Raw genomic sequence first — 13,130 nt, forward strand, 5'->3', positions numbered from 1 at the left:
GACAGCTGGTCAAATTTATGCTTAAGATATTTATCCATACTTATCCAGAGTTTTCAGAGGCTACTATGCCAGTCATCTATTCTAAACTCTTTTATGCTAAGTGTGAACATCTTCCCGGTACTACTCTTAAGTCTGATCTCATTTATCTTCTTCCTTAAGAACTGCATAGGCTTGTTATAAAAGGCTGAAACACCTGGGATACACTAGAGAGTTTGCTTCGAGGTACTCTGTTAATGCTCTGGTGTGACCAGAGGAAAAAGCAAGCATTATTAAATATGAACGCAGTCCTTACCAACACAAATGGAACCTTTTTTTTTTTTTCCAACAAAAAAGCTAGTCCAGAAAAATGTCTCATTCTATAAGGATTTATCATTCCCGAATCACAGTGAAAGAAACTTGGGTCATTTACCAATTTTGTTTTCTATTATGCACCTTAGAGATACCTCACTAAAAACTGGTATCTGACATAACAGAATAACATTTGCAGAATGTAATATTGTAGTGACAGTACTGAGGTTGATTGTTACAGACATATTAAACTCTTTGAGTATTAAATGGTTACATCCTATTTATATAGAACATTGGTCCAATAATAAAAATAGAGAACAGCAGCTGGAAATTTATCTCATTCAATGTTCAGAGATAAAAGGGTTAACCATTCATTCCATTATTTTCTGTAAATAAGTCCTTTTTTCATACTGAAATCTGATAGCAATTAAATTCTGATATTCTTCCAAGCTACTGTATGAAGAGGATGCTGAAGGCCATCACTACACAGCATACTGCAACGTAAGGACTCTTCCATTCACCAATTCTGGTGCACTTCCAAAATATACCAACAATCCAGTTTTATTTTTGTCCAGGAGGCTGGGTGCCAAGGATCGGATGTAAGCACAGGTACATATAAGCAGCAAGATGACAGTCAACAGACTCTGAAAATTGAAAATGGCAGACATAGTGAGGCCGGCGAAGCCCCAGCCACATCACCCTTCCGGGCCCAGGGTGGACCAGGCAGTTTTTATGAGAAGTAATCTCTATAATGATATCTACAAAAAGGACAAATGCCAATAGGACTTTATCCTATGTGTCATATGTGTGTAAAATATGTGTAAAATCATATGTTTTGAAAATGATGTATATATGAGGTTATTTACTGCAACATTGTTTGTGAGAGTAAGATATTGGAAATGAGATAAAAATGCCCATTAATTGGAGACCAGCTAAATAAATTATGACAATTCATACATTGGAATATATAGCCATTAACAAGAATGAGGCAGATCTTTATGAAATAATAATGCATGCTCAACATCGCTCAGCATCAGGGAAATCCAAATCAAAACCTCAATGAGATACCACCTCACACCAGCCAGAATGGCTAAAATTAACAAGTCAGGAAATGACAGATGTTGGCAGGGATGCGGAGAAAGGGGAACCCTCCTCCACTGTTGGTGGGAATGCAAGCTGGTGCAACCACTCTGGAAAACAGTATGGAGGTTCCTCAAAAAGTTGAAAATAGAGCTACCATACAATCCAGCAATTGCACTACTGGGTATTTACCCCAAAGATACAAATGTAGTGATCCAAAGGGGTACATGCACCCCAATGTTTATAGCAGCAATGTCCATAGTAGCCAAACTATGGAAAGAGCCAAGATGTCCATCGACAGATGGATGGATAAAAAAGATGTGGTATATATATACAATGGAATATTATGCAGCCATCAAAAGGAATGAGATCTTGCCATTTGCAACGACGTGGATGGAACTGGAGGGTGTTATGCTGAGCGAAATAAGTCAATCAGAGAAAGACACGTATCATATGACCTCACTGATATGAGGAATTCTTTTTTCTTTTTTTAATTTTATTATGTTATGTTAGTCACCATACAATATATCATTGGTTTTTGATGTGGTGATCCACGATCCATTGTTTTCATATAACACCCAGTGCTCCATGCAGTACGTGCCCTCCTTAATACCCATCACCGGGCTAACCAATCCCCCCTTCCTCCTCCCCTCTAAAACCCTGTTTGTTTCTCAGAGTCCGTAGTCTCTCATGGTTCATCTCTCCCTCCAATTCCACCCCCCCCATTTTTCCCTTCCTTCTCCTAATGTTCTCCATGGTATTCCTTATATTCCACAAATAAGTGAAACCATATGATAATTGACTTTCTCTGCTGAGGAATTCTTAACCTCAGGAAACAAACTGAGGGTTGCTGGAGTGGGCGGTGGGGTGGGATGGGGTGGCTGGGTGATAGACACTGGGGAGGGTATGTGCTATGGTGAGCGCTGTGAATTGTGCAAGACTGTTGAATCACAGATCTGTACCTCTGAAACAAATAATGCAATATATGTTAAGAAAAAAAAAAGAAGATAGCAGGAGGGGAAGAATGAAGGGGGGAAATCGGAGGGGGAGACGAACCATGAGAGACGATGGACTCTGAAAAACAAACTGAGGGTTCTAGAGGGGAGGTGGGTGGGAGGATGGGTTAGCCTGGTGATGGGTATTAAAGAGGGCACGTTCCTGCATGGAGCACTGGGTGTTATGCACAAACAATGAATCATGGAACACTATATCAAAAACTAATGATGTAATGTATGGTGATTAACATAACAGTAAAAAAAAAAAGAAATAATAATGCAAACTCCCCAAGATGTATTGTAAAGAAGGTTTAGGAGAGAGGCTGGTTAGTATTCTATAGAATACTAATGTTCATGTACAAACATTTATTTGCATTTATTTGTTTACACATACATACCTCTGGAAGGATCCACAAGAAAATGGCAAAAGTGCTAGCTTCTAGGCAGGACCTGGGTATCAGGTGGACGTGGATGGAGGGAGTTTTTTACTCTATACCTTTGAGTTCCTTTTGAAGTTGATGTCATATACATTTAAATTCATTAAAATAGTATCATTAAGGAAATAATTTATCTGAAAGAGCAAGTAGCAAAATTGACAAGGTACAGTCTGTGATGTGAAGGACAAGCTTGAGAAAAATCATGCAGAATGCAGAGAAAAAAGTCAGAGAAATTGTCCAGAGAGATATGGAGGCCACATCACAAAGTTTCAACCTATGATCAGTATCACCAAAATATATATACTATGATTCTAATTTTATAAAGATGAAGCTATAAATATAAATTACCTTATTTTTTATGTGTAAATATCTACTTATATGTAATTGTATAATCATCATCATCAACAAAAACCACACTTGCTATGTACCAGGCACTATTCTAAGTGCTCTATGTATGCTATTGTTAATCCTCACAACAACTCTATGAGGGATGGGATCCCATCCCCGTATAGATGGGATTCCAAGACACTGAGAGGTCCTTGCCCCACAGTCACACAGCTAGTAAGTGACAGAGCTAAAATTTGCACTCAAGTAGTTTGGCTCCCCAATCTGCCTTCTCACAGGAAGATAAGCAGCAGTCAGTTAATATCTGGAGAATGAGACTGTTGGGAATTTTTATTTTTATTTTCTATATTAACATGTCTGAATCATTTGGATTTTTATAATAAAGTAGTGCTTTTGTAATTTACAAAAAAGGAGCTATGAATTAAAGAAGGGGTATAAAACACTAAGCAAATGTCTGAGACCATTCACCATAACTCACTCTTATTAACTGAAGTTTTTTTAAGAAATCTATATACCTATAAAGTGGCCTATAATACCACTTCCTCCAAGTGCAGTGTTTGGGGTTCACTCTGAGGCTCACTGATTAGCTAATCAAGCTCTCTGACCTCAGGTAATTAATACCAGTTTTGCTCAATGTGCCACTCTCTTAAAACAGAGTATGGTCAGGATTCATGGTCTTTCTAACCTGCTGTCAGACACCTAAACCACTGGGTTCTGGCTCCTACATTTATGTGTATAGTTGAACCTTGTTGCTGCTCTTCTAATTGTCATGTCAGCATGGAAACTCTAGCCTGGACATCATGGTCCTCTCGGCGAGAATTCCTGTTCTGTGTCTTCCTCTTTCAGTTAAACAATACCATCATGTCTTAGTTCAGGCTGCTCTAACAGAATACCATAAACTGGGTGGCATATAAATGACAGAAATTTATGTCTCACAGTTTTGGAGGCTGGGAAGGCCAAGATCAAGGAGCCCGCAGATGCAGTATCTGGTGGGAGCCTGCTTCCTGGTTCATAGATGGCTCTCCCACTGTGTCCTCACTCAGCAGAAGGGGCAAGGTCTGTCCCCAGGGTCTCTCTTCTAAGGGCATTAATGCCATTCTTGAGGACTTCACCCTCATAGACCTAACCACCTCCCAAAGGCCTCAACTCCTATTACCATCACATTGGGGATTAGGATTTCAGCATATGAACTGTGGGGAGACACAAACATTCAGTCTATAGCAAGCAACAGCAAATTTATGAGGGTGGACATTATTGATAGCAATTGCAGCATTTCCAAATTTCGGAGCTATTCCAGACCAAAAGCAATGCTATAAATAACCTTTCCCTGCTTGCAATTCCTATATTATAATGCAATTCTTAAAATACTTTAATACAACTTCTATAATAGTATACTATACTATTCTATTATTTATCAATACATTTATAATAGTGTGTACTATTATACACACACACACTAGATACTTAGCATATTAATGATGAGGGACAAAGATAATTGAGGTCTGTTTGAAACTTAAGCTTTTCACCAGAGCATTGTTTGAATAGCTGTATTATTCGTATCTTAAGACTTCTACTGCTAGTGGCATTTACTCTTTTCATGACAGTGGGTCATCACTTAGTAAGACATTAAGGCTTAAATGCAACATTTAAAATTATTAAGAATAAGCAATTAGAAAAAATCTTAAGAGCATCTTTCCCTCTCAAGAGCCTAGATCTCTGTCAAGAGCCTAGATCACCTTAAGAGTTAAGATGATGGTAGAATTAACAAATTCAACTCATTCCTGGTCTCAGTCGGGTTTATTTAGATACAGTAACTACTGTATATGGGCATACACTGAGAATATAGATATGACAAGATGTAGCTGTAATAAATGTTCGTATAATAAGAGCTTCTCTGTATCTGTGTGGAGTGGGGATCCCAGCTTGAACTTAAAGTGTATCTACAGTTTTATTGACAATCCCCACCCACCTTCTCCCACCGTTAAGATTATCATTAGTCCTCGGGGAGCTTGGTTTGGAACAAATCTAATTACCAAACATGCCCAGACATGTTGGGACAATGTAAGATTCCACTGCTTATAATTCAGTACAATTAATATTATGAGTCTTCTATATAATGTAGGTATAATAGAGAAAGGGTTTTCTTTTACTTTTTCTAGCAGATCCTTTATATGCTTGTTTGTCTCTGTGTATTGCCTAAAGATCAGAAATTACAAAAGGCCATGGGACAGGAAATTAGCCTCTATTTGGCCCAGTTTCTTTAGTATTTCAGCCTAATGAGTTAATCTTGTGTTTCATTCTTTTAATTCTGGAATCTGGTTCTTATTTAGCCATCTGATTACTAGGAATTACTTTTGAAGTATAATACCACAAGAGACACAGGCTAGAAGGCGGCATTACATATAGGATTTCCTGTTTATAGATTTGCAAAATACTTTAAGCCTCTAATTAAGTAACTAATGTGCTGGATGGCTTGCTCTAATGTCTGACTCAGAGTAAAACATTCTGGTGCATTCGTGTACACAAGAGAAGAAATCCGACTTGATGATAGATGGATCCAAATGTGGTGTCTACTGGGAAAGAAGTGGCAGTGTTTAGCACTTCATTAAAAAGATTTCACCCAAAATATAATACTGGGGTGCTGAATTTCTTCTTTCTTTAATTTTTTATTTAAATTCAATTTAGTTAACACATAGTCTATTGCTAGCTTCAGAGGTAGAATTTAGTGATTCATCAGTCTTATATAACACCCAGTGCTCATTCCATCACGTGCCCTCCTCAATGCCCATCACCCAGTTACCCCATCCCTCCATCCCCCTCCCCTCCAGCAACCCTCAGTTTGTTTCCTACAGTTAAGAGTCTCTTATGGTTTGCATCCCTCTCTGTTTCCATCTTATTTTATTTTTTCCTTCCCTTCCTCTATGTTCATCAGTTTTGTTTCTTAAATTCCACATATAAGTGAAATCATATGGTATTTTTCTCTGACTTATTTCACTTAGCATAATACCCTCTAGTTCCATCCACATTGTTGCAAATGGCAAGATTTTCTATTGTAGTATTCTACAACACTAAAGTATTCTATTGTAGTAGAGTAGTATTCTATTGTATATCTATACACCACATCTTCTTTATCCATTCATTTGTTGATGGACACCTGGGCTCTTTCCATAGTTTGGCTATTGTGGACATTGCTGCTATAAACATTGGAGTGCATGTGCCCCTTCGAATCACTATGTTTGTATCCTTTGGATAAATACCTAGTAGTGCACTTGCTGGGTCATTGGGTAGCTCTATTTTTAACTTTTTGAGGGCCCTCCAAACTGTTTGCCAGAGTGGCTGCACCAGTTTGCATTCCCACCAACAGTGTAAGAGAGTTCCCCTTTCTCCACATCCTCGCCAACATCTGTTGTTTCCTGACTTGTTAATTTTAGCCATTCTGATTGGAGGGATTCTGAATTTCTTAATTGACAAGATATTATGCTGTCAAATTGTCTATCAACAATATTCAGTGTCTCTTTCCTTATAACTTCAACTTCGATTCTCTGTTCTTTTTTCCCACCATTTTTTGAAAATAAATATGCAAGAAAGTCACCAACAACAAACTGTCATCATTTTTTTCTTGCTAACCTCAAGCAGGTGTTGACCGCTCCTTCTTTCTACAGTATTTCTGATTGTAGAGCAGAGAGATTTTCTGATTTCTTAATAACAGTAACAATACTTGGAATTTCAGTATTTTGGGTTTTTTTTTCTCTGAAGGGCACATTAATCTTATATACTCTCTCCAAGAATTACTATATGATAATTTCCAATCTCATTAAGACTGTTTTATCTATGCACAGAGAATTCAAAGGAAATTAGTATTCAGTACTCATTATCAATTTTTTTAAAAAGAAGTCTGCATTTTTATTTCTCTTCTCCACATCTATAGCAAATATTACAAGGAGTTCCTCAAAGTGTTTAGAGAAGAAAAAGGAAAGTACATTAAAAAAAAAAAGAAATAGATTCTATTCAAGCTCAGAAGGTTCTTGACTTTGATGAAGTTATAATATAAACAGCTTAAGGGAACACGGGATTTAAAAGCAGTTTTATATGTTGGAAAACAAGCAGCATTTTTATGAGGCTACTATTGGAACATATACCAAGGCCAACTCCTGCTTTTAGAGCAAATGACGTCTTCCGTTACCAGTTGCTTAGCCAACCTGTTCCGTTCCAGCTTAAGTTTTGTAGTGTATGTTTTCCCAAGTAAAAGACAAAACAAAATGACAACAAAATCCTGTCACTAAATGAGCATTTTATTAAATATACTGTTTTTCAGCTAATTTGTTGTTGTTGTTGTTGCTCAATTATAAGGATAAACAAGTTATTCTTCTGGGCTCCATGTCTGAAACTCTTTCTAGTGATGGGATTGTTCTAAATATCAGAAAGACACTATATAATGAGAGTGCTTTTAAATATAAAAAGAATCCTACAAATATAAGTCAGCATATACCAAATCACTTTGTGATATGTACATTTTCTCCTTTTGTTTTTATTTTTCTCTTTTATTCCATCATTATTTTTTTGAATAATCAAAAATCAAAACTATTATATTGGAATTATAATGTTATTCAGTTAGGTTGAAAATGTTTAAACCTTTGGTTTTGCCTCTGTAAAACTAACAAAAGTACTCTACACTGCAAATTTTTACTTCCAGTTAAGGCTGGCATATTTAAAAAGATCAGAAAACATGATCTAAAGATCTCATTTTCTTTTTTTTAATTTTCTTTTTTTTAATTTATTTCAATTCTAGTGAAGTTAACATACAATGTTATATTAGTTTCAGGTTTACAATATAGCAATTCAACAATTCCATATATTACTCAGTGCTCCTAAGTGTAATCTTGATCCCCATCACCTGTTTAACCCATCCTCCCACCCACCTCCCCTCTGGTAACCATCGGTTTGTTCTCTATAGTTAAGAGTCTCAAAAAAAAAAAAAAAAAAAGCCTCTTTTTTCTTTGTTCATTTGCTTTGTTTCTTAAATTCCCACATGTAAGTGAATATAAGTGAAATCACACACACACACACACACACACACACACTACATCTTCTTTATCCATTCATCTATTGGTGGACACTTGAGCTCCTTCCATCCTTTGGCTATTGTAGATAATGCTGCACTAAACATACTGCATGTATCCCTTCGAATTAGTGTTTTTGTATTCTTTGGGTAAATACCCAGAAGTGCAATTACTGGATCATAGGTCAGTTCCATTTTTAATTTTTTCCCACCAACAGTGCAAGAGGATTCCTTTTTCTCCACATCCTTGCCAACACTTGTTGTTTCTTGTCTTCTGATTTTAGCCATTCTGACAGGTGGAAGGTGATATCTCAGTGTAGTTCTCATTTGTATTTCTCCAATGATGAGCGATGTTGAGCATCTTTTCATGTGTCTGTTGGCCATCTGGATGTCTTCTTTAGAGAAATGTCTGTTCATCTCTTCTGCCCATTTTTTTTTTTAAATGTTTTATTTATTTATTCATGAGAGTCAGAGAGACAGAGAGGCAGAGGCAGAGGGAGAAGCAGGCTCCCCGCCTAGCAGGGAGCCTGATGCGGGACTCGATCCCAGGACCCTGGGATCATGACCTGAGCCGAAGGCAGACGCTTAACCATCTGAGCCACCCAGGTGCCCTCTTCTGCCCATTTTTAATTGGGTTATTTGTGGATTTTTTGGTGTTGATTTGTATAAGTTCTTTATATAATTTGGATATTAACCCTTTATCATGTATGTCATTTGCAAATATCTTCTCCCATTAAGTAGGTTGTCTTTTAGTTTTGTTGATGATTTCCTTGCTGTGCAGAAGCTATTTTGATATGGTCCTAATAGTTTATTTTTATGTTTGTGTCCCTTGCCTCAGGAGACATATCAAGAAAGAAGTTGTGGGGTGCCTGGGTGGCTCAGTTGGTTAAGCGTCTGCCTTCAGCTCAGGTCATGATCCCAGGGTCCTGAGATCGAGCCCTGTGTCAGGCTCCCTGCTCAGCGGAGAGCCTGCTTCTCCCTCTCCCTCTGCCCCTCCCCCCTGCTTGTGTTTTATCTCTCTCTCTCTGTCAAATAAGTAAATAAAATCTTAAAAAAAAAAAAAAAGAGAAGTTGCTATGGTCGATGTCAGAGAAATTACTGCCTGTGCTCTCTTCTAGAATCTTTATGGTTTCAGGTCTCACATTTAGGTCCCTAATCCCTTTTGAGTTTATTTTTGTGTATGGTTTAAGAAAGTAGTCCAGTTTCATTCCTTTGCATGTGGCTGTCCGGTTTTCCCAACACCATTTATTGAAGAGACTGTATTTTTCCCATACTATCACAATATCATTGGATATTCTTTTTTGTTTTGTTGAAGATTAATTGACCATATAATTGTGGGTTCATTTCTGGGTTCTCTATTCTGTTCCATTGATCTATGTGTCTATTTCTGTGCCAGTACCCTACTGTTTTGAATACTACAGCTTTTTTTTTTTTTTTTTGGTTTTGTTTTTTAAAGATTTTTATTTACTTATTTGACAGAGAGAGAGAGAACACAAGCAGGGGGAGTGGCAGGCAGAGGGAGAAGGAGAAGTAGGCTCCCCACTGAGCAGGGAACCTGATGCAAGGCTCTATCCCAGGACCCTGAGATCATGACCTGAGCCGAAGGTAGGCACTTAACTGACTAAGCCACCCAGGCACCCAAATACTATAGTTTTGTAATATAACTTGAAGTCTGGAATTGTGATACTTCCAGTTTTCTTTTTCTTTTTCAAAATTGCTTTGGCTATTTGGAGTCTTTTGTGGTTCTATACAAATTTTAGGATTGTTCTAGCTCTGTGAAAAATGCTATTGGTATTTTGATACGATTGCATTAACTCTGTAGATTGCTTTGGGTAGTATATTTCAACAATATTTGTTAACATTTTAACAATATTTGTTCTTCCAATCCATGAGCATGGAATGTCTTTCCATTTGTTTGGGTCAGTAAAGATCTCATTTTCTAGATATTAGTTTTTCTCCTCAGTTTTCAGTGATTAACCAGCTGCTTTTGTTGTTGTCATTAAAATTGCCATGGAAGTAAAATTTCACAGCATGGTATGCATCCCTCAGAAATCTCATCTTATACTTCAAGGTAATTCAAGTTGTTCCAAAGGCATTTAGGGGAGAGAAATCAATGGTTGTAATACATCATTTCTTTTCTTGGTGTTTATAAACAAAGATCTCCTTTGGGAAACCAACCGTGTACAAAAGAAGACAGAGAAAATAAGAAAAAATTGTCAGATGCCTACAGACCCAGGGAGTATGGTCTGTGTTTGGCCTGTGTCCCATTCCTAGGGGGTTCTGTTCAGACCAGTACTATAGTGAGCATATATTTGGTATATTAAACATGCAAAAAGGAAAAACTAAAACCTGAAATGTAGTCCACTTCCAGTTATCTACATGCTTATTAATTTTTTTTAAGATTTTATTTATTTATTTGACAGAGAGAGAGAGAGCACAGGCAGGGGAAGAGGGAGAAGCAGGCTCCCCGCTGAGCAGGGATCCTGACTCAGAACTCGATCCCAGGACCCTGGGACCATGACCTGAGCCAAAGGCAGACACTTAACCGACTGAGCCATCCAGGAGCCCCTGCTTATTAATTTCTTTTTCTGGTTTATCAAAAAAATGTTTCATATGAGATGGGGGTTCTGGCTTACTCCTGTGCTGCTTCCCCTAATGATTAGTGTTTACTATTATATCATAACCTAATTTTTTATTATTAGCCTAAGTAAAAATAAGAGAGAAAGAAGTAAACCCATTCTTTAAAAATCAATGCACTGCAATGAAAAAATAGAATTTGGGAGTTAGTACAGTTCGTGTCTCTAGGATGGATAATTATGAGGAGCTCTCGGGTCAGAGTATACTAACCAGAGCAGAGACATGTGCAGAAAACAGACCTGCTTCACTGTTAGTTACTAGCCCTTGGTTTGTCTTCACTCAGTTTTTACTCATCTGGAGGACATAAGCATGAAGAACCAATGCCAATAAAAGAATGTTCCACAGGGGCGCTTGGGTGGCTCAGTCGGTTAAGTGTCTGCCTTCAGCTCAGGTTATGATCCCAGGGTCCTGGGATTGAGCCCTGCATTGGGCTCTGCTCAGTGGGGAGTCTGCTTGTCTCTCTCCCTCTGCCCTGCCTGTGTTCTCTCTCTCTCAGTCTGTCTCTCAAATAAATAAATAAATACATAAAATCTTTTTTAAAAAATGTTCTACATTCTTTACCATATCCCTTCTTCTGAAGATCCTTTTTTCCTACAGCTTGATCATTTTGCTCTCTTCATCTTTAAAAACCCAACAAAATGAACTTACCTTAGAATCACATTGAGTTGAAGAATGGTGGAATATGCCTTGCCAAAATATGCCATTTTGGCATAGGATTATTTCTAGCTAAAGGCACTTGAAAAACAGCACATGCAAGAAGGGCACTCTGATCTCCCCCATTTCTTCCTGAAAGCAGGAGATTAAAATTCCCCTTGAAAGGTGCCTTCCCAGGACCAGGAGGAAAGGAACATCCTTATCACCAGAGATGGGGAGTGGAGGCTGAGAGAAATCTGTACCAACGAACCTTGTTAAAATAACTTTTAACTTCCTTTAGTCTCTCCATAGGTTTTAGTTACTTTTCCACAACTGTTTCTCTTTGTTCAACCTAGTATATAAACAGTTAGGTCTAGCCACTTCCTTGGGTCTTCATTTTCTTGTGAAGTCTCCTATGTACATGAAAAATAAAATTTGTATGCTTTTCTCCTCTTAATCTGTTTTATTTCAACTTACTTCTCAGGCCCAGCTTGAGACTCTAAGAGAGCAGGAGAAAAGTTTTGTTCCCCCCAAGTGTAGATACTATATAATGGCTCAGATTCGTTTAAACTACCTTTTCTTTATTGCTTGCTGGTCCTCTAGTCTGTCTGGAATGAGTATACCTAAAATTGAAATTGTAGTAATCATAGGGCTCGTCTTCCAAATGATTCTACTTACTTTCCAGTTTCTTGCTTTTTATTTGAGCCTCTGCCTTGGGTGGGCATTAAAGAGGGAGGTACTTAAGGAGGAAATGTGATAAAAACTTTCAAATGATACATTTCAATAAAATAAAATATGCATACATTTCACAGATGAATGTTGTATATTTTGATAGTCAAAATTTCTGTTAGTAACTCACGCTGATCTGCTTAATACTTTTGTTATGCAAAAGTTTTTCCTCTTGAAAAATCACCATTAATATTTGAGTAAAAATGAACATTTTTAGTATATGTGCTGTGGAGGTGAGCATGAGAATGTTTTTTTCTCAATTAAATTATCTCCAACAAATGTGTTTCGAATGCCCTCTATCTAGTACTAGTCCCTTTGGGGGCTATCAAGTTAAGTAAGACACTGGTCCTCTGAGAACTTACTGTCTAGTGGAAGAAATGATTTATGCACCCCCCCACACACACACAATTATAATAGAAAATGGAGTCAAATAAACACCCTATGTGAGAACTCAATGGTATAGGAATTCAAGGAGTTCATTTTGCTTGGGGAAACCAGAAATCTCACTTGAAGTAAAAGTATGGTCTTTTGCAGGATGGTGAGATTTTTATAGAAATGATGGCAGAAAAGCTGAGAGGACTGACATAAAACCAGCAGCACAAGTAATGGCACAGAGACAGCCCCACGTAGAGGAATTAGAAGCCAGTCGTTCTGTTTCACTGCAATGTGTAAACTGGTGAGTAGCTGGCCAGGCAGGAGGGTGGGGAGAAGCCTGAGAATGGAAGTGAAACCACTGGAAGAAAATGGTCCTTTATTCAGAACATGGTGTGGATTCTTTGGAGGTTCTGGAGGAAGAACATGGCCTGCTCAAGTAGCAGTTCAAACAAATTCTTTTCAAATGAGACTACGGCTTAGACTGTACCTACAGAGAGTGATGAGCAGGGACTTGCGTTGCCCAGAAAAACAAAGGAAGCAGTGGAAGTAAAC

General features: G+C 37.8%; 1 pseudogene; it reads right to left on the reverse strand.

The window, feature by feature from the left end:
- Positions 1-415: 415 nt before the first annotated feature.
- LOC116637426 lies at positions 416-989 on the reverse strand (annotated as a pseudogene).
- Between the last annotated feature and the right edge of the window lie 12,141 nt (positions 990-13,130).

The sequence above is a fragment of the Phoca vitulina genome, unplaced genomic scaffold, assembly GCF_004348235.1.
Source record: "Phoca vitulina isolate PV1807 unplaced genomic scaffold, GSC_HSeal_1.0 scaffold14, whole genome shotgun sequence".
In the NCBI taxonomy this organism is placed as follows: domain Eukaryota; kingdom Metazoa; phylum Chordata; class Mammalia; order Carnivora; family Phocidae; genus Phoca; species Phoca vitulina.